Source organism: Bidens hawaiensis, unplaced genomic scaffold (genome assembly GCF_021521415.1).
Source record: "Bidens hawaiensis isolate Kalapana, Puna unplaced genomic scaffold, B.hawaiensis_p1.1 tig00048986_1, whole genome shotgun sequence".
In the NCBI taxonomy this organism is placed as follows: domain Eukaryota; kingdom Viridiplantae; phylum Streptophyta; class Magnoliopsida; order Asterales; family Asteraceae; genus Bidens; species Bidens hawaiensis.
The window spans coordinates 44,338-63,584 of record NW_027498764.1 but is presented as its reverse complement, the minus strand read 5'-3'; the positions used below and the strand labels follow the sequence as shown (position 1 = coordinate 63,584).

General features: G+C 44.2%; 1 pseudogene; it reads right to left on the bottom strand.

Annotated features, from left to right (window-relative positions):
• Window positions 1-343: 343 nt before the first annotated feature.
• LOC143597758 (putative rRNA-processing protein EBP2 homolog) lies at window positions 344-1,253 on the bottom strand (annotated as a pseudogene).
• Between the last annotated feature and the right edge of the window lie 17,994 nt (window positions 1,254-19,247).

Sequence of the window (19,247 nt, the reverse complement as noted above, 5' to 3'; positions counted from 1 at the left end):
ATTTTCAAGATTAATGTTTTTGTGATCTTAACTATTATTGTAGATCATGTTCTGACCTGTAAAACATAAGAAATCTCATAAGATGCAATAACATAATTGGGTTGACTGGCCGATCAAATAATGCCATGTTATATAACAATCTACAAACCAATATAAGTTCAAAAGCCAAAAAAACACACTGCAGTAAATAAAAGTTTTCATAGAGAATATCCAGTGGCTCAAAACATTCATAATACTAAAACTAAGGCAACAGGAATGAAACAAAAGTTGATTTAAAACTTAATATTCAAAAAAAAACAACAATCTGACCTTAGAGAACCAAAACTGATTAACTTATGATGGGTCACTTCTTTCTTTTCTTGTTCCCGAAAGACTCACTCTTCTTAAACCCTTTAAAATCATTAGTAGTCTCAGCAGTATTCTGCTTCTTCCCGCCCTTCTACCCACCAAACCCATACTTTGAATCCCGATTTTTCCTCTTATTGCTTGGGCCCCCCTTACGGTCCTTCCCACCACTTACTTTCGCCTTTCCACCTGACCGGTCCCACGGGTTCACCCCAGCCCGTTTGTTCTTCTTAGACTTGTCAGACTCTTTTCCACTTTCAAACGATAAACCCATATCACCATCCTTGTCACCACCCGCAAACCCACTTTGTTCCCGTTGTTTCCTCCATTTCTTAACCGACTCTATTTCTTCTTTCTTCGTTTTGGCCCGTTCTTTTTGCTTCTCGGCTTGCACTTCCTTGGCCTTCTTCTTATTCTCTCGAGCCTTTCGTCTTTCTTCTGCCTCTTCAATTCTTCTCTTCTCAGATAAAAGCCGTCCTTTAATCTTCTCCATGTGTGTGTCGGTTTTCACCATTTCAGCATAATAATCAGTAGGCCTAAGAAACGGGAGGCCCAAAGGTTGGAATTTGAGAAAAGCTTGACGGGTGCCTTCAAGGGCTTGTGTGTAAAACGCGAGCTCACGTGCCAGGTCATCATTAACGTCTACCTTTTGGTCTTGGTCAATGTCGAGTGATAGTTTGTGTAACCAGTCAACATCTTCGGGCCAGCTAATGTCTCCGAGTTTGTCAAGTATAGCTTCTTTGTTGTATATGGCGGTTTTTGATGGCTCGGTCAGCTTAATGTCCTCGTCCCCTTCGGATTCAGATTCTGATTCTGGGTCGGATTGGGATTCGATTTCTGGGTCAGAATCAGAAGCATCCATATCAAGATCTTCGGGTAACGTCTCTAATAACTTGGAGGTCGGCTTTTTTATAATAGCCATTTAGTAAGCTGTTACAGTTTAAAAAATAAACAAGCTATTCAACTAGTTTGTCAAAATAAATAATGAAAAATGACATTTTTATATATATTTTATTTTGCGGTTACTAGTTTGATTTTTCTAACAGCATTTTTCAGGTATTAAAACAATATTACATGCTGTAAACATGTAGTTAGTATCTATATAAACAAACAATATTGTTATCAAACATGTACGTATAATATTAGATAATTTGTAATAACAAACAAACTTCCCATTAACCCTGATGTGTAAATGAAAGAAAACCCTAAAAAATGAACTTTCAGCAACAAAAGAAATAGACATATACAGAACCCTAAACTTGTTAAACCATAGAAATCGATATTAACAGTTAAGAGAAGATAACAATTGAAATTGTAAATTACATAGATATACAAGAATCAATGGGAAAAAAATACTGACCTTGCTAATTGTCAACAGAGGCGTATGATGATGAACCCTAAACCCTTAAACGTCAATTGCTTTCTTTTTCTTTGCTGTATATATATATATATATATAGGCCCATTTTTGTCAAAAGAGAGTTGGGTCTAACATTTAGCCCGTGAAAAAGCCTATGACTTGGCCCATATTAAATAAATAGGCTTTTAAATATAAGGATTAATTTCATATACTCTACATACTTTAAAACTATCATATATATATACCCAACTATACTTAAAAATATCATATATATACCCAATTTTAATTAATGACTATTCTACCCTTTTTATATAATTTTGATATGATTAAAGCTAAAATTTGAAATCATTTCGTTCCCCGTAGGTTTAATCGGACCCGCCACTGGTGGTGGTTTAAATCCGATCGGGTTCAAAGATGGTAGTTGTAACATCCCAATTTGCCGTTCGGTTAATAATAATAATAATAAAATATGATAGGATAAGTAGGCTTTTAGATGGAATTAATTATGGACTAAAAGGGAAAGATGAGCCTTAGGTCCAAGGGCTTAAGGGAGTATAAAACCCCTTAAACCCTAATCCTTTCCATTTTTATCCAAATCTACACTATAGCCTACACCTTGAAAAACACACACAAACACCATCCTATAACCCGAGCCAAGATTCGAAGGTGGAAACCCGAACCCGTTGGTGCTAGATCGTCGTGAAGAACCAAAACAACATCAAGGCTTAAGCGTATTCGTAGTTTGACTCGTTTAAGGTGCGTATATAATTAGGAATCGTTCATTTAGGTCCGGATTCATTTAGATAATCTTAGATCTGTATACTTATGATAAAAACGAACCAAACGTGATGATTCTTGCTGAAAACCATTAACGATTGATAGGTTAAATTCTAACCTAAAGAACCCGTATATATATGTTTAAATCGCACCCTATAAACACGACTGTTTGAACGATTAAATGGTTAGGGTTTGTAGGCGTTGGGTAAACGACTCCATTGATACCTAAATCGTGTTATTTCATCGTGAAATGAGGGTTTAATTGCATACTTGATGAAGGTTGACTGCGTAAGTTCTTGATGATTTTGACTTTGACTCCTTGAGTCAAAGATCTGGATAAGACTGATGTGATTCGTTAAGGTAACGAATTAATTAGCCAAATCGTGCAGGCAAGATAACGAATCAGTTCACCAATTCGTTATGGCAAGATAACGAATTAGTTCACCCATTCGTTATGTCCAGATAATGAATCAACTTACCTAATTCGTTATGTTTAGATAATAAATCAAGTCAAGATCAGATAACGAATCGGAATGACGAACCATATGATGACAAGATGACGAACTAAGATAACGAATTAAGTTAGCGAATCAGGACAACGAAGCGGATAACGAATTACAGTGTCATCTGATAACAAATTAGACTATGATATGATAACGAATTAGACTTAATTCGTTATAGCAAATGAGATGGCGAATTAGATAATAATTTAAAATCCTTTTGAAAAATGTGTTAAGCTAGTTAATGAAAAAAAAAAATTTCCAAGCTGACCTGGCAGCTCAACCCCAGCCAGGGGATGCCGCCCCTAGACCCCGCTGCCCCCGGACCCCCATTCGTTGAGGGTAATAATTTAACTATAAACGCGATATGAAAAGTGATAGTAATCAATACGCATAATTGTTATACAGCTAGCCGTGCACAGCCAAAGAAACGAGTAACCAGTAACGGAAGAAGTAACCGAGTTCAGGTGAGTTTCTAGCCCCACTTCCTTAATATGTTTTCGGGGCTGTGTGCATACTCGATGTGATAGTTAATAAACTTACCTTGAATGGTAAGTGTATGCCAAGTATGATATATGTGATAGATACGAATGATTGTTTGACGATACGTGAACGATCTTCGGATATTACACGTACCGTTAGGTTATAAATAAAGATATGGATATTGTATGTAATGTAAGGATGATTGCTTGTCGATACGTGAACGATCTTCGGATATTGCATGTATTGCCAAGAATAGTGATGATTGTCTCATTATATGGATATTAAATGATAACTTATATATAAAGTTCCCTCTACGGATAATATATATAGTGTTCCTTAAATGGAAAGCCCAGTGTTCCTTTGATGGAAAGCATAGTGTTCCTTTAACGGAAAGCTCAGTGTTCCTTTGATGGAAAGCATAGGGTTCCTTTAACGGAAAACATAGTGTTCCTTCTATGGAAGTATATAGGATGTTCCTTCTATGGAGATTATATATATAGAGTGTCCTTCTATGGAGAATACAAATAGTAAGGGCAATAGTAATAGTTCTTTTAATAGATATTATGTGACGTTCATCTTATGGATATTTATACAAGGTTAAGATATGTATGTATGTATGTAAGATATGTGTATGTATTGTATGTCGCCTCACTTAACGTAGCTGACTTTTAGTATGCACGCAGGTGAATATGATTAAAGAGCTAGCATGAGTTTGGCACATGGCATGGATCGAACGACTGGTATTTGAAGAAGGAAGAAATGATGTTTTAATATGATGATTTATGTTATGGTTTTACAGAAAAGATTAAATGTTTTGTAATAAACAGTTAAAGTTTATATTCCGCGAAAGTTTTAATAAACTCTGATTTGTAGAATTGCGTTTATGAGTCATTCCGACGTTAAAGTGAGGCACCGGGAACGGGGCCTTACAGTGGTTAAACCTCCCCAGCTTCCGCACCTAAAACCATCATTGTTGTTTTAGATTACCCACATCGGTGAATGGTGATAACGACAATCACGGAGGTTTCAAATCTGAGGGGTGTGGGGCTGGATATGTTCATTTCCCACCTTCCGGCCATCACCAATCTTGCAAAATTGGGGGGAAATTGTAGTTCTAAATAACAACATTTGGAAATGGATTAGTGGTGAGGAATATCTAAACTGTAAAATGGAGGAAGGAGACGAATAGAATAGAATAGAAAGAAATGTGGTTCATCATCATTTTGTTTCTTATATTAGCGGGACCCACTTTTCAATTAAGTTTTCTTAGATTTTCTTTTTTTTCCTTTCGTTATAGTATATATTCAAGTTTAAATAACCAAGGGTAAAATTGTAACTTGCTAAGGTGTTTTCTAATGGATCGGGCATACATGATATTATAATTATTTTATAATGGCATACATGATATATTTAGTTTTGTAGGGGTATATGTGATATTATCAATGTTTGTAAGGGTATATATAAAATTGTCTCTTTAAATAAATTCATTCATTTTTGTCTACAAATTTAGTAAATTAGATAAGTAGGTTTCTCGAGTGGTTTTACTTACTTGCTATCATTTTAAGTTATAATTAGTAGTGATCGAACGAACTATTGTAATTTCTATATGCTAACATTATCACTGTTGTACTTTACAATTACAATAACAATATAAAAAATGAAAACAAAACAACAAAAGAATATAGAAAAAAATAACCCAAGAAATTAAGAGAAAGAAAAAAAAAGTTAAACCGAATGAACTAAACCACAAACGAATTAACAGATGGGTTAATTAAACCATAGTCGATTAACCATGGTTTAAGGTTTTGATGTGTAAACCCATGATCATATATGTTATGTAACAAACTTATTAATATTTGAAGCAGTTCTAACTAAAACTTCCGACAAGTGTATTTGTTTGCTAATTAACTAAAGTCAATTCATTTAGTTTTAAGTATCGTAACCAAATGTTCTTCAATCCAATTCTCTCGTGTTAAGAAATACTCATTTAATCTAGAAGCAGCTTATTGGATTTGCCAGTCAATATTACCACATCAATTGAATGTGAACATCATGAATCATTATTGAAGAAACACTAAGTGACCCCGAGTAGATTATGGATAATCTGGGGGTTAAGTAATGTTTCCCACGAGGGTTAGGTCCGGCAAAGAAGGATGTTCTTCAGATGACCTGCAAAACAGACACCGTGAGCTCGTCACTGAGAAGGGGGGGGGGGTTCCTCCTTGTGACCACCCTCCGGCGTGAGAATCAGACTAGATTGCTCTGAATATAAGTGTATATTGAGAGAAATAGCTAGTGAAGGTAAAATACAAGATGATCATACCGTTCCAAGGTGTTGGAGTATTTATAGCCGAATGTAGGTTTCCAAGCAGGTACAGCCAGCTGTATAATATTCCTGTTCTACCAACTATGGGCTACGCACGTGCCATGCTGGTTGGTGGGTAGGCAGCGGCTGATAGTGACAAGGCCGGCTGTGTACTGTTCCCTTTCCACCAACTGCAGGCTATGTGCGTGCCACGACAAGGGTTGGTGAGTAGGCAGCGGCTAATAGTGACAAACAGTACTAGAGCATGCTCCTCGTACTGTTGTCGGTGAGCTGTCACCCTGTGATTGGTTCATGGGCTGCTTTGGTCAGATCTTGTCTATTTTGTCCATACCTTGGCAGGTATAGTACAAAAGATCTTCCAGAAGCATACGGACTGGCTCATTTGGGCGGGAGTATTCCCGCCTTGCTCATTCCTTCAGGTGACACTGAATTATTGAGAGTTAGTGCCTTGTGCGTGTAGCCTTGCTATTAGTGCGGGTAGCCTTCCCTGATGGCTTGTATCCGCAGCTGCGGGGACAGGCGGGGTGCTTCACCATTGGGAGGCTTTCCCTGCAGGAACAGCTGGCGTACTGCGCGTAAGGTCTTCATCTCTGAGCATGGTGGGTCCTGCGGAACCAGTTGGTCCTTGCGCAGACGTCCCTCTTCAAGGTGAGTCTTGCGGGTCCAACTGGGCTCTGCTGGGACCTACCTCTTCAAGTCCCCCAGTCCAATGTTCTTCTCATGAATTGTTAATAAGTGAGGTGAACTTTGGACTTAAGCAAGGGGTTTTGAAAAGGATTTAGTTTTAAGGTTGTCCGTGGGGATTCTTCTCGCGGTTTCCCTAATGTCACGTGCAGAAATTCTCGACTTTTCTGCTTGATCTTTGGGTATGATGCGGGTAGGTGTGTAACCTCCTCGCAAGTCAGGAGCGTTGAGTTTCACTTGTGTAGATTCTCCATGAGGTTTCGGTAGTTTTAAACATAGTGATCAATTATGTTAAAGTACCAATTCCATCCTGGAGCTTCAAACAATCTAGTTCTCAACGTTCCCGCTATGCGGGGATGTTATTTCCCTTTCCGCAAGCATGGCCCAGAAGATCCTTCTTGGTTTCAATTCCCTGCGAGTGCTAAGTATGTGAAGGGTTTCGCCTTGACACTGTACCCGCACTCGTCTTATAGTTATCTTACTTCCAAGGTATTCTTGGCGTCCATTCCCTGCGGGTGCTAAGTATGTGAAGGGTTTTGCCTTGACACTGTACTCGCACCTGTCTTATAGTTACTTGGTTGCCAAGGTAAGGGGTATAGTCCCGCTTACTTTTGAATCTTTTTGAAATTCGAAGAGTTGGTGAATGGATAAGAACAGTCCAAACTGTTGAAACGTCGTCCGACGGTTTCTTCTGACAGTGTTAGGACGTGCAGGAAGTTATGGCGACGTGACAGTATATAGTCATTCCAGATGCTTTTTCAGGCGCGTGGGCGCGATTTTTCGGGCGCGTGGGTGCGGATTTTACGGCGCGCATCCCGTCAACAGCTATTGCCAGCTTGCTTTTTCCACGTGTCATAGTTTCATTGCACCAGCTCTTTTCTCTCTCCTCCGCATTAAATTCATCGCATTCATTGCGATGAGTATATAAAGGGGGAGAGGGTTCACGGTAATCCACACTTTCACTTCTTTCTTCTTTTTCTAAGCGATTTCTGGCGAATACTCTAACTTTCTGTCGAGCATTCTCCTGAAATCGTTCTTTACCTCCAAAACATGTCGTCTACTCATGATCCAGAAGCTACCGTCGAGGAGTCTGACTTGTATGTCGAGAACCCGACGTCTACGTCCGATAAGGACGATAAGAGCACTGCTGGCGAATGCCAGTGTGCTCTTCCCATCGAGCTTTACCGGTACATCGTCCGGAAGTTCATGCTCGAGCCGTTCGAGCCTGAGTTTCCGGAGCCACACCAGACGGTGTACGATGCCCCCAAGGGCAAAATAGGGGTATATGCCGCTTTTTTCGTCTATGGGAATCTTAGGTTCCCGTTGACGAAGTTTGTATACCGTGTTCTGGATAGACACGGTGTGCACCTGACCGAGGTACACCCAATGGCGATCGCCAAGATCCGCCATTTTGAGTGGGTGTGCCTCATTCTTGGCGTGGATCCCCACGTCGACCGCCTGATGACCTTCTACTCCTGGAGGTGTATCCAAGGCTAGTATACCCTGGTCACCCGGATCAAGGGTTTGAAGATCTGCGCTACCGAGCGCAGTCTTCGGTCTTGGAAGCGGGAGTTCTTTTACATCTCTGCCCGTGTCGTCCCTATAGCGATGACATTTAAGAACGGGAGAGCTCTCCCCAGCCTTCACGCCTCCAACTACCAGGAGGCGGAATGGTTCTCCAAGATTTCCCGGATCCAGACTCCGGTTTACCGCTTTCCGGAGTCCGGGATGGTGATGCTCGGTATGAGCAGGGTGTGGAAGGATGCTGGGGCGGATGCGCCACAGATTCCCATCGTACTTGAATACGGTTTGAACTTTATCCCTTACGGTATGCTCCGTCTTCTTTGTTGATTTAAGGTTTTTTCTAACTGTTTTTCTTTTTATTTCAGAGGGAAATGACTTGCAGTCCCTCCTGCATCCGCGGGAAGCTGACGGTCCCGCTCGGTTGGGTACTCGTGCTCTTGACGAGAACGAGTTGCCCATCCTTGCGCAGACAGCGGATCGGTTTGTGGAGGCCTACCCGCCAGGCTACGAAATACTGAGCGCCACGCGGCCAGGTAAAAGACTATTTAACCCTCGCCCTCTGAATGCTGAAACCTCTGCTGGAATTCCTCTAATCTTGTCATGTTCTGATGAGGAATCCGCAGATGGTCCTTTTCTTGCGCGGAAGAAGAAGGCTGTCGGCGGGAAGGGCAAGGCGAAGGTTGCCTCCACTGCCGATCAGGGGAACCGGTCTGAGTCGGAGACCGAGAGTTGTAGGTTCCCTGGACGGATCACACGAGATATCTCGATATACACAGGTGCGGAATCCCTGTGTAGATCGTTACGGACGTAGAACACAAACACACGAACACACGAATACGATACGAACAAACTCACGTTATATTAATAACTCAACACGTGATATAATCACAGTTACAGACTCTCGACCTCTCGTCACTTGACTCACTGATTTACACGTACTTAAAACAACAACCTTAAAGAATAATCCGTAACCTATATAAATACACGACAACTTCGCCTCAGGCGAAGTTGTCCATAACTTCGCTTGTTCAACAAGTTCGCCTAGGCGAACTTGTCAACAACTTCGCTTGGTTAACAAGTTCGCCTAAGCGAACTTGTCAACAACTTCGCTTTAAACAAACAAATACATAAACAATATTACAGACTCGATTACAGACATTAGACATATGAACTACTAACATTTATGCACCAACAAGAGTGAAGAAGCGGCGGGGAACCCAGGTGGTGTTGAGACCACTGCTCCGGAGGTTGAAACGGCTGTCACCTCCGAGCAGCCCAGGACGACGACGGTGACCGGTACGAAGAGGCCGGCTCCATCGGGTTCGTCCCCGCCTGTTCGCACCTTCAAGCTCAAAAGGACCCGTAAGTGTACATAACTTTAACTTCATATCTTTCCGCTATTATACTTATATATCTTGTCTTCGTGCAGGCGTGGATGCTACGGCATTCCAGAGTGGAGCGGGAGGGAGCAGCTCTGGACCCATGAAGGTAGGTTTGGTCAACCTACCCGAGGCGATGACCCAGTCGGCTACGCCTGCTTGCAGTACTGGTTCAGTTGCTCATCCCGTTGAGCCAACTGTTCCAGCTGTAACATTATCCCCGCCGGCTGTCAGTGCCATTTTCACAGAATCCATTACTGAGCCGGCGGTGATTTCTCTTGCGGGTTCTTCCGCAGCCGCGGCCACGGTTGTGAGTTCACCTCCGTTGGTTTCCACCGCGGCAGCCTCCACCATGCCTCCTCCGGCGCCTGCGTCTACGGCCAGTCCTTCAGGTACGTTTGGGGTTGGGGCGTCTAGCCAATCCTTGCCTCCTTCCCGTCTCCTTGACCTTTTGGATGGATATCCCTTAGGTTCAGGTGATGGGTTTGGTGGCTATCGGCCTGTTGTCGACCCTACAGGTGCGTAGGGTTATTTTGGCCTATATCCCTTTCATCATTTCTCTCTCTTAACTGTTTTTTGTTTTATTGCAGTTCGTGATTCCAACGAGGTGTACGCTCCACGGTGGAATATCCGCCGGGGAACGACCCTCCGGACTGCTGAGGAGTGCGTCGAATGGGCGCGTCACGCCGCCCCAAGGAGGTGCTCTGGGGGAGGCCATGGCCAGCTACCAGGAAGGTAGGCTGTCCAACGAGCTCCGAATCCTCCTCGCCCGGATGCAGCCGCGCGTCGAGCTACTTTGTCTTGAAAACGACAAGTTAAAGACGGCGCATAGCCTTGAAGTGGCTCAGGCGCGGGCTATCCGGGAGGAGAATGCGAAGCTTGCCGCCGTTGCTGCGGAAAAGGAGAAGGCCTTCAAGGCCCTCGAGGTTGAAGTTCAGGCCCGGCTCGAGGCCCGTTCCAAGGCTGCCCAAGCTATTAACGAACAGCTTCGGTTGGCCAAGGAAACTGCACGGAATGCAACCGAGAGGGCCACCAAGGCTGAAGCTGTTGCTGAGCCTCTACGCATCGAGAATGAGGAACTTAAAGCCAAATTAGAGAGGCTCCAGCAGGCTCATGATGCTTTGGCCATGGAAGATGCCAAGAAGCTCCAAGAGATCTTGGACCAGAGGGGGGTGCTTGACCAAACTGAGCGTAAGCTAAAGGGCGTCGAAGAGGCTGCAGCCAAAGATGTGTTGCTTGCCAACCTTACAAAGAACGAAGCCGAACGCGCCCATTATGAAGCTCAAGCTGCCCTCCAGGAGGCTCTGGTTACCAAGGAATGGCTTCTTCGAGAAGCGTTGTCGCAGGTATGCGCAGTTTCACAATTTCTTTACGCTTTTCCTTACACTTAGAAGAGTTTTTGATATACTTCTGTTTTTTAGGTTGTGCTTCGGGTGTTCACGAACACATCATATGACGATGCGATGAGCGCAGCCCTCAACGCTTCTCATGAGGATGGGGAAAAGGCTGGCTTCTTGCTTGGTCTAGGGTTTGTTGAACAAGGCATTCCGCCATCCAACTTCCCTCTTTACAATGTGGATACTGAAGCTGCGTATGACCAAGCAGTGAATCAGTATGCCGCCTTCCCGCATCCGGTGGTGGAGAAGGTAAACGAGATTGCTGCTGCTGATGATGGGCTAACTATCCTCAAAGCTTTCCTTGAACCGCCACACTCTACTGATGGTGCGGGTCCAAGTGGGAGTGGTCCTGAAGCTTGATACTTTAGATCCCTTTCCACCATTAGAGTAGATTTTTATGTTTGTAGACTTCTAATCTTGTATGCGGGTATGTACCCAGCAATTCTTTTAATGTTTGAATGTTGATGGAATAAAGATTATTTGTTAATGCCTTGCCTTGTTTATTTCACGCATATTTTGTTTTAACTTAGCAATTTCTTGAGTACTTAGATAAGTTAACTTTTCAACGTGACAGATAATAAGTTAAAGTTTTGCTTCCTCTTTCGTGATTGTGCGGATAAGACCGTCACTTTCACTTAGTAGGATGGCTAAACTTTACCTATATCTGACATGCGTGGAAGTTTTCCTCATCTTTTCCTTTGAAATTTTCTAAGTGTTTTGAATAAGTTAACCTTTCGATGCGCGGTTGCCAATAGGTCAATGTTCAGTTTCCTCTATCATGATTGTGCGGGTAGGATCGTCACTTTCATTTATTGGGATGACCAAACTTCACCTATAGCTGACCTGCGTGAAGGTTTTCCTTAGAAATTTTTACCGTTTTATGTGTTTATGCGGGTTTTGCCGCCTTCCACACGCAACGACTTACTTCTTCCCATATTTATGCGGTGAATACCGGCATCAGTGTGGGAAGTTCATAAGTATAAAGGTAAGGCTATCAACACAATGTGATAAAGGAGAATCATTTCCATTAGAAGTGGCTCTAGGCCTTTTCTTTACAAGTTTGGAATTGATCTACATGTAACATTTGCGTAATTGAGCTCCGTTCCATGTTCTTGGGATAGGAGTGCCATCGAGCCTTTCGAGCCGGTATGCGCCTTTTCCCAAAACTTCTTTGATAATGTACGGTCCTTCTCAGACCGGTGCCAGTTTTCCTGGGCGCTCTTGGTTTGAAGCCTCGTTGTTACGCAATATGTAGTCTCCTACATTGAAGTTGCAGAGTTTTACCCGCGTGTTGTAGTACATTTGCATTTGTCGCTTGTAGTTTTCTTCACGCGCTGCGGCTAAGTCTCTGCGTTCCTCGGTTAGCATAAGGTCTAACCGTCTTTCCGCATCATTGTCTTCTGGCTGAATCAAGACCCTTGGTGAGGGCAAACCAATTTCGACTGGGACCATGGCTTCAGTGCCATAAGTGAGGCTGAACGGGGTTTCTCCCGTACTGGCCTTTTTCAGCGTTCTGTTTGCCCAAAGGACGTGTGGAACTTCGTCTACCCAGCCGGATCTGTGTTCCAGGAGTCTTTTCTTTATGCCTTCGACGATGCTTTTATTTGCTCTTTCCACCTCACCGTTACCTTGCGGGTGTGCCACTGAGGTAAAGGTGTGGGTGATTTGAAGTTCTTCCAGCCACTTTTGTAGCTTCTTGTCAGCAAAGTTGGTGCCGTTATCATTCACCAAAGTCTGTGGAAGTCCAAAACGACAAATAATAAATTCCCAAATAATTTTTTTAATATGTTTTGCGGTTGTTTGGGCTAAAGGTTTTGCTTCTATCCACTTGGTGAAGTAGTCGATGGCTACCACTAGGAACTGAACATTTCCTGCTGCTGTAGGAAATGGGCCTGTCACATCGATGGCCCACTTCTGAAATGGCCATGAAGAGGTGACTGGAACAAGTTCATTCTTCAGGCGATGCGTGTTGGGTGCGTAGAGCTGGCAAGACCTACACTTTCTGATGTATGCCAGCGCATCCGTATGCATCCCCGGCCAAACGTATCCCGCGTTGTTTAACTTAGCTACAACAGCGCGTGGACCTGCGTGTACTCCACAGATGCCTTCGTGTACTTCCCTTAGGAGGTAGTCAACATCTTGGTTGTCCACGCATCTTAAGAGTGGGCCAAGAAAGTTACGTCTGTAAAGGATGTCATCGATGAGTTGATAGTTTAATGCTTTACAACGTATTTTTCTTGCTTGTGTTTTTGACTCTGGTAGTATACCCGCTGCAAGGTAATTTATTATCGGTGTCATCCACGTTTCTGTGCCGGTTTGGATGACACAAATTTCCTTGTGCGGGACTGATGGTGTTTCAAGGAGTTCAATGCGGATGTCCTTTCCCAAATGGGTGAAGGCTAATGATGCAAGCTTGCTTAACGCATCCGCAGATTTGTTTTCGCTACGCTTGACGTGTATGACTTTACAATCATTAAAATCGCGCATAAGGGTTTTTGCTTGTGCGAGGTACAGGGCCATTGTGTCGTTCACGGCCGTGTACGTTCTGTTTATTTGGTTGGCTACTAACATGGAATCCACGTGGGCTTCCAAGTTTTTCACTCCCATTTTACGCGCAATTCTCAGCCCGGCCAAGAATGCTTCATACTCGGCTTCGTTATTCGTACTTGGAAAATCCAGTCGAATAGCGTAAGTGTATTCTTGGCCTGCTGGGTTGGTTAGTTTCAACCCTGCGCCTGAACCCTCGTTGCTGGCTGCTCCATCGGTGTAGAGTCGCCAGACATCATTGATGTCCTGTGCTGGGGAGGGTTGAGCCTCCTCCTGGCACTCTTTCTCCCGCGAAGCGGGGACTTCTGCTATAAAGTCGGCCAGGACCTGGCCTTTTATGGCTGGTCTTGGCTTGTACTTATCGCATATTCCCCCAACTCAATTGCCCATTTGGCTAGACGTCCCGATAACTCGGGTTTGCCTAGAACGTTTGCAAGTTTGAAGCTGGTGAGAATGGTGATTGGGTGACCTTGGAAATATCGTCTTAGCCTGCGTGAAGCTTGTACAAGTGCTAAGACTAGTTTTTCCAGGGTAGAGTACCGGGTTTCTACGTCTGTTAGGACACGGCTAACATAGTAAATAGGCATCTGGATACCTTTTCGCTCTACTAGCAGGACTGCCCCGGTTGCTCTATCTGTGGCAGAAAGATATATGATTAATTCCTCCCCCGCTTCTGGGCTGTGAGCGTTGGGAGTTCGATCAAGCGTGACCGAATTTCCTGAAAAGCTGCTTCCGCTTCTGGTGTCCAGCGGAAGTGCGTTTTCTTTAAACAGTTTCTCAATGTTGACACGAATGGGAACGACCAATCCGCATGGTTTGACAAAAAGCGGTTAAGTGCGACTAGGCGTCCATTCAGTGTCTGGGCTTGCTTGATGGTAGTAGGTGATTCCATTTTGATAATGGCTTCGACCTTTTCAGGGTTCGCTCTGAAGCCATCTTTAGTAACAATGACTCCCAAGAACTTCCCTTCTTCCATCCCAAAGGAATACTTGCTCGGGTTGAGCTTCATGTTTATCTTTCTGAGCGTGTTGAAAGTTTCTTCGATGTCTTTCAACATCGCTTCTGGCTCAGGGCTTTTGATGACCAAATCATTCATGTAGACTTCCAAGTTTCTCCCAATTTGGGCATGAAACTCTTTGTCCATCAGGCGTTGGTATGTGGACCCTGCATTCTTAAGTCCGAATGGTATCATTTGATAACAAAATGTGCCATCGGGTGTCCGAAATGCGGTATTGTCCTGATCATCTACAGCCATGTGGATTTGATGGTACCCCTTATATGCGTCAAGGAAGCATTTAAGGCGAAACGGTGCTAATGAATCCACTTTGAGGTCAATTTCGGGTAACGGGTAACAATCTTTGGGGCATGCTTTGTTTAAATCTTTGAAATCTATACACATGCGCCATTGTTTGTTAGCCTTCGGTACCATAACGGGATTTGCAACCCACGTTTGATATCTACTAACGCGTACGATGCCCGCGTCAAGGAGTTCCTTGACTTGGGTTCTACACGCGTTAGCCTGTTCCGCCCCCATTACTCTGCGCTTTTGTATGACTGGCGTAAAAGCCGGGTCACACTTGAGCTTATGCTCTGCTTTACTTCGAGGTACACCAGTCATGTCAGCTGGTGTCCACGCGAAGATGTCAGCGTTTCTCTGTAGTAAACGTTTGAGTAAGGTGCGCGTAGGATCAGTGATTGTTGGGCCAATTGTAACAGCCTGGTCAGGGTATTTGCCATTGAGGGCCCATTTTTCTGGTTCGGTGATGGTTGGTTTAGCCATCTTTGGTTTGGGTTTAGATGAGACGGATGCGATGCATACCTGGGGGATACCGGTGATCATCGCTACACCCTCAGCAGTTGGCCATCCCATCATGCCGTAGACTGAAGATACCACGGCGTTGAATCTTGCCATCCCGTCTCTCCCGAAGAGAATGTCGTTTGTGTGATGTGGCTTCCTCATTACGACGAAGTCCACGTCTTCTGTGCGGGAGTATTTTCCGTCCGTGAGAATGACGGGGAAAGATAGGATACCCAGGGGTGTGTTTGTGCTGCCATCGAACCCTTCCATTGAGGCGTAAACCGTTTCCAGGCGTTCTTTGTCTTCGTCGTCTAGCTTGTCGAAGAACTGCCTGTACATAACCGTTGACGAGGCGCCGTTGTCAGCAAGAGTGCGGGAAGTTATGTAATGCCCCAGCTGGCTTTTGATGACGATAGGGCCTTCCTTGCTGGGTCCTCCTGGCACTCGCGGGAAGCGCACCTTAGCTTCCTTCCATTCGCATGGTTCTGTCGTTCGTCTTTTTCTTCCTCTGATGTTGCCATGAACCATGTGGATGCTGATGTCAACGGGCTTTCGTCCGTTGCCTTTATACCGGTTATCATTCCTTCCTCCATTCTTGATTGATGCCACAAGGTGTGCAAGTCTTCCATCCTTGACGAATGTTTCAACAATATCCTTCAAGGATGTACACTCCTCTGTATTGTGACCCTTTGTCCCGTGGAAGTCACAGGATTTGCTCTGATCCGCATTAGGTCGCTGTCGGATCATTGGAGCTTTTGGCCATGGGAGTTTTTCGGTGGCAAATATCTCCGTGATGCTTTTGGTGAGTGGCGTCCACCGGTGTTTTCGGCTTGAAGGGTGCGTGTTATCCCTTCCGCCAACAAGAGGGCGAGAGCTGGATGAGGTGTCAAAGTTTACCCTTGACTGCCAAATACCTAGCTTCCTCTTTTTGTTCTGCCGGGCGATCCGAACATTGTTTTCTCTGGTCCTCTGCGTGTAGAGGTGTGTACTCTGGGGAAGATCCCTACCCAGTTGCTTCTCCGTCTCGGCAAAGCGCTTGGCTGCCGTCATGATGGCATCCCATGTGGATGGCATGCCGTCCTTACCCGTCAACGTGCGGATAAGCTCTGGGTATTCGGCGGCCTGGATGAAAGCGGCGCGAACAAGATCTTCACTTATGTTGCCTAGACTCAGCTTTTTGGAGTTGAAGCGAGTGATGAAGTCTAGTAAAGATTCATCTTCCTCTCTCACGCAGTTGAGGATCGTCCACTGCTCTTCAGTATATTTCCTCTGTTGACTGAAGTGTTGGCTGAACTTGTGTTGAAAGTCCGCCCAATCATAGATGTGGTGGACTGGTAAACGATCAAACCACGCCCTGGCCGCTCCAACCAGCGTCATCTGGAACATATAATACCACGTGGGTTCCGTCCAGTTACTGACGGTTGCCCCCGCTATGAATCTGTTCAAGTGATCGTCTGGGTCGGATAGACCATCATAAGTGCCGATGTTGGACATCTGTTTGGCACTTCTCGGGGCGATTGCTTCCGCAATGTCCCTTGCAAACTTGGATGTTCCCGCATTTACAGTAGTTGGTTTAAAGGTTTTGGAGAAGTGCGTGGGTTTCCCCCCGCGTTCCTTGGTTTGAAGGTTTCTCCGAAATTCCTTCTTGGTTGGAAGTCCGTTTCTTTACGCTTCCCTTTCGCCCTATGGCGAGGGTTCGCGTCAGTGTCGGATTCCTCCCGATCATCGTCCGAGTACTCGCACTCACTGTTCATGTAGAGCTGTTGTCAAGTGCTTCCGAATTCGTCAGCCTGTTGGAGTGAACGCAAGCGTTCATCCAACTCAGCTTGGAATTCCTTCTGACGTGCTTCGGCCCACGCCTTAACTTGATCGAGTGTTTGGCGAGGGAGCCTCGTCTGTTTCTCCAACTGGGCATCAGTGAACCCCAGTGAAATATTGTTTACTGCACTTGCCCCGGCTTGGGTAACCGGGGTAGTGTTCGTAAAATTTGTGTAACCGCTGGTGTTCCCCCCAGTAGCTGGGGTTGTGGTTACCGGGGTTTCTTGGTCACTTACTGGCCTTGGGACCGGAGTAACGTTAACAATTTTTTCAGAAGTTTTGAAAAAACTGAATTAGTTCTAGCTTTTATGCACGGATGGCGCCAATGAAGAAACACTAAGTGACCCCGAGTAGATTATGGATAATCTGGGGGTTAAGTAATGTTTCCCACGAGGGTTAGGTCCGGCAAAGAAGGATGTTCTTCAGATGACCTGCAAAACAGACACCGTGAGCTCGTCACTGAGAAGGGGGGGGGGGTTCCTCCTTGTGACCACCCTCCGGCGTGAGAATCAGACTAGATTGCTCTGAATATAAGTGTATATTGAGAGAAATAGCTAGTGAAGGTAAAATACAAGATGATCATACCGTTCCAAGGTGTTGGAGTATTTATAGCCGAAGGTAGGTTTCCAAGCAGGAACAGCCAGCTGTATAATATTCCTGTTCTACCAACTATGGGCTACGCAAGTGCCATGCTGGTTGGTGGGTAGGCAGCGGCTGATAGTGACAACGCCGGCTGTGTACTGTTCCCTTTCCACCAACTGCAGGCTATGTGCGTGCCACGACAAGGGTTGGTGAGTAGGCAGCGGCTAATAGTGACAAACAGTACTAGAGCATGCTCCTCGTACTGTTGTCGGTGAGCTGTCACCCTGTGATTGGTTCATGGGCTGCTTTGGTCAGATCTTGTCTATTTTTTCCATACCTTGGCAGGTATAGTACAAAAGATCTTCCAGAAGCATACGGACTGGCTCATTTGGGCGGGAGTATTCCCGCCTTGCTCATTCCTTCAGGTGACACTGAATTATTGAGAGTTAGTGCCTTGTGCGTGTAGCCTTGCTATTAGTGCGGGTAGCCTTCCCTGATGGCTTGTATCCGCAGCTGCGGGGATAGGCGGGGTGCTTCACCATTGGGAGGCTTTCCCTGCGGGAACAGCTGGCGTACTGCGCGTAAGGTCTTCATCTCTGAGCATGGTGGGTCCTGCGGAACCAGTTGGTCCTTGCGCAGACGTCCCTCTTCAAGGTGAGTCTTGCGGGTCCAACTGGCTCTGCTGGGACCTACCTCTTCAATTATCTTCTATGTTAACCTGCCAACTGCTTTAAAATATATTACTTTAAACACCTAATAAATTTCACCTGGATCTACTTTGTCTATTCTGTGACACAGAGAGATGACACGATCCAAACCAATTTCATTTTAGAGACCATATGTGTTACACTTTTGAACTATTGAGGACCATAGTTGTATTTTTTTTAAGTTAGATACTAAATTTGTAGTATGAACTATCCATGTAATTTACTTGTATTTTTATAAGTTATACATACATCGTATGAAAATGATGGTGTTATAAAAGAATTCGGAGAAAGTGATATTACCCTTTTTTTACAAAATATGTTATTTCCATACAATATGTCATATGAATATGAGTGATACTTAGGGGTTGTTTGTTTACATCTGAATGTAACCATTCAAATGGAAACATCTGATTCATTTAGACTTCAGACTGTTTGACAAAAAACATCTTAATGGTTAAAATTGTGTGTAGAACGCGAGCTCACGTAGCCAGCCAACATCCTCATGCCAGCTTATGTCTCCGAGCTTGTCGAGTATGGCTTCTTTGTTGTAAATGGCGGTTTTTGATGGCTCGGTTAGCTTAATGTCCTCGTCCCATTCAGATTCAGATTCAGATTCAGATTCTGAATCTGGGTCGGATTCTGATTTGATTTCTAGGTCGATTTCAGAAGCATCCATATTAAGATCCTCGGGTAACGTCTCTAACAACTTGGAAGTAGGCTTTTTTATAGCCATTTAGTAAGCTGTTACAGTTAAACAAAAAAACAAGCTAGTAAACAAATTTGTCAAAATAAATAATGAGAAATGACATGGTTCACATTTTTTATATATATTCTTCTACAAATAGTAATATGTATACATACATTTTGTTTTTGTTTGATCCGTATGTATGTATGTATGTATGTTCAGGTGCGCACAATGAGAGTAGCTAGAGAAGCGAATAAATGAGGTCGTGAATACGCTCAACCGCATAAAAGTTGAAAGAAAAGATGATTTGAAATGTACTTTTAATATCAAATATATA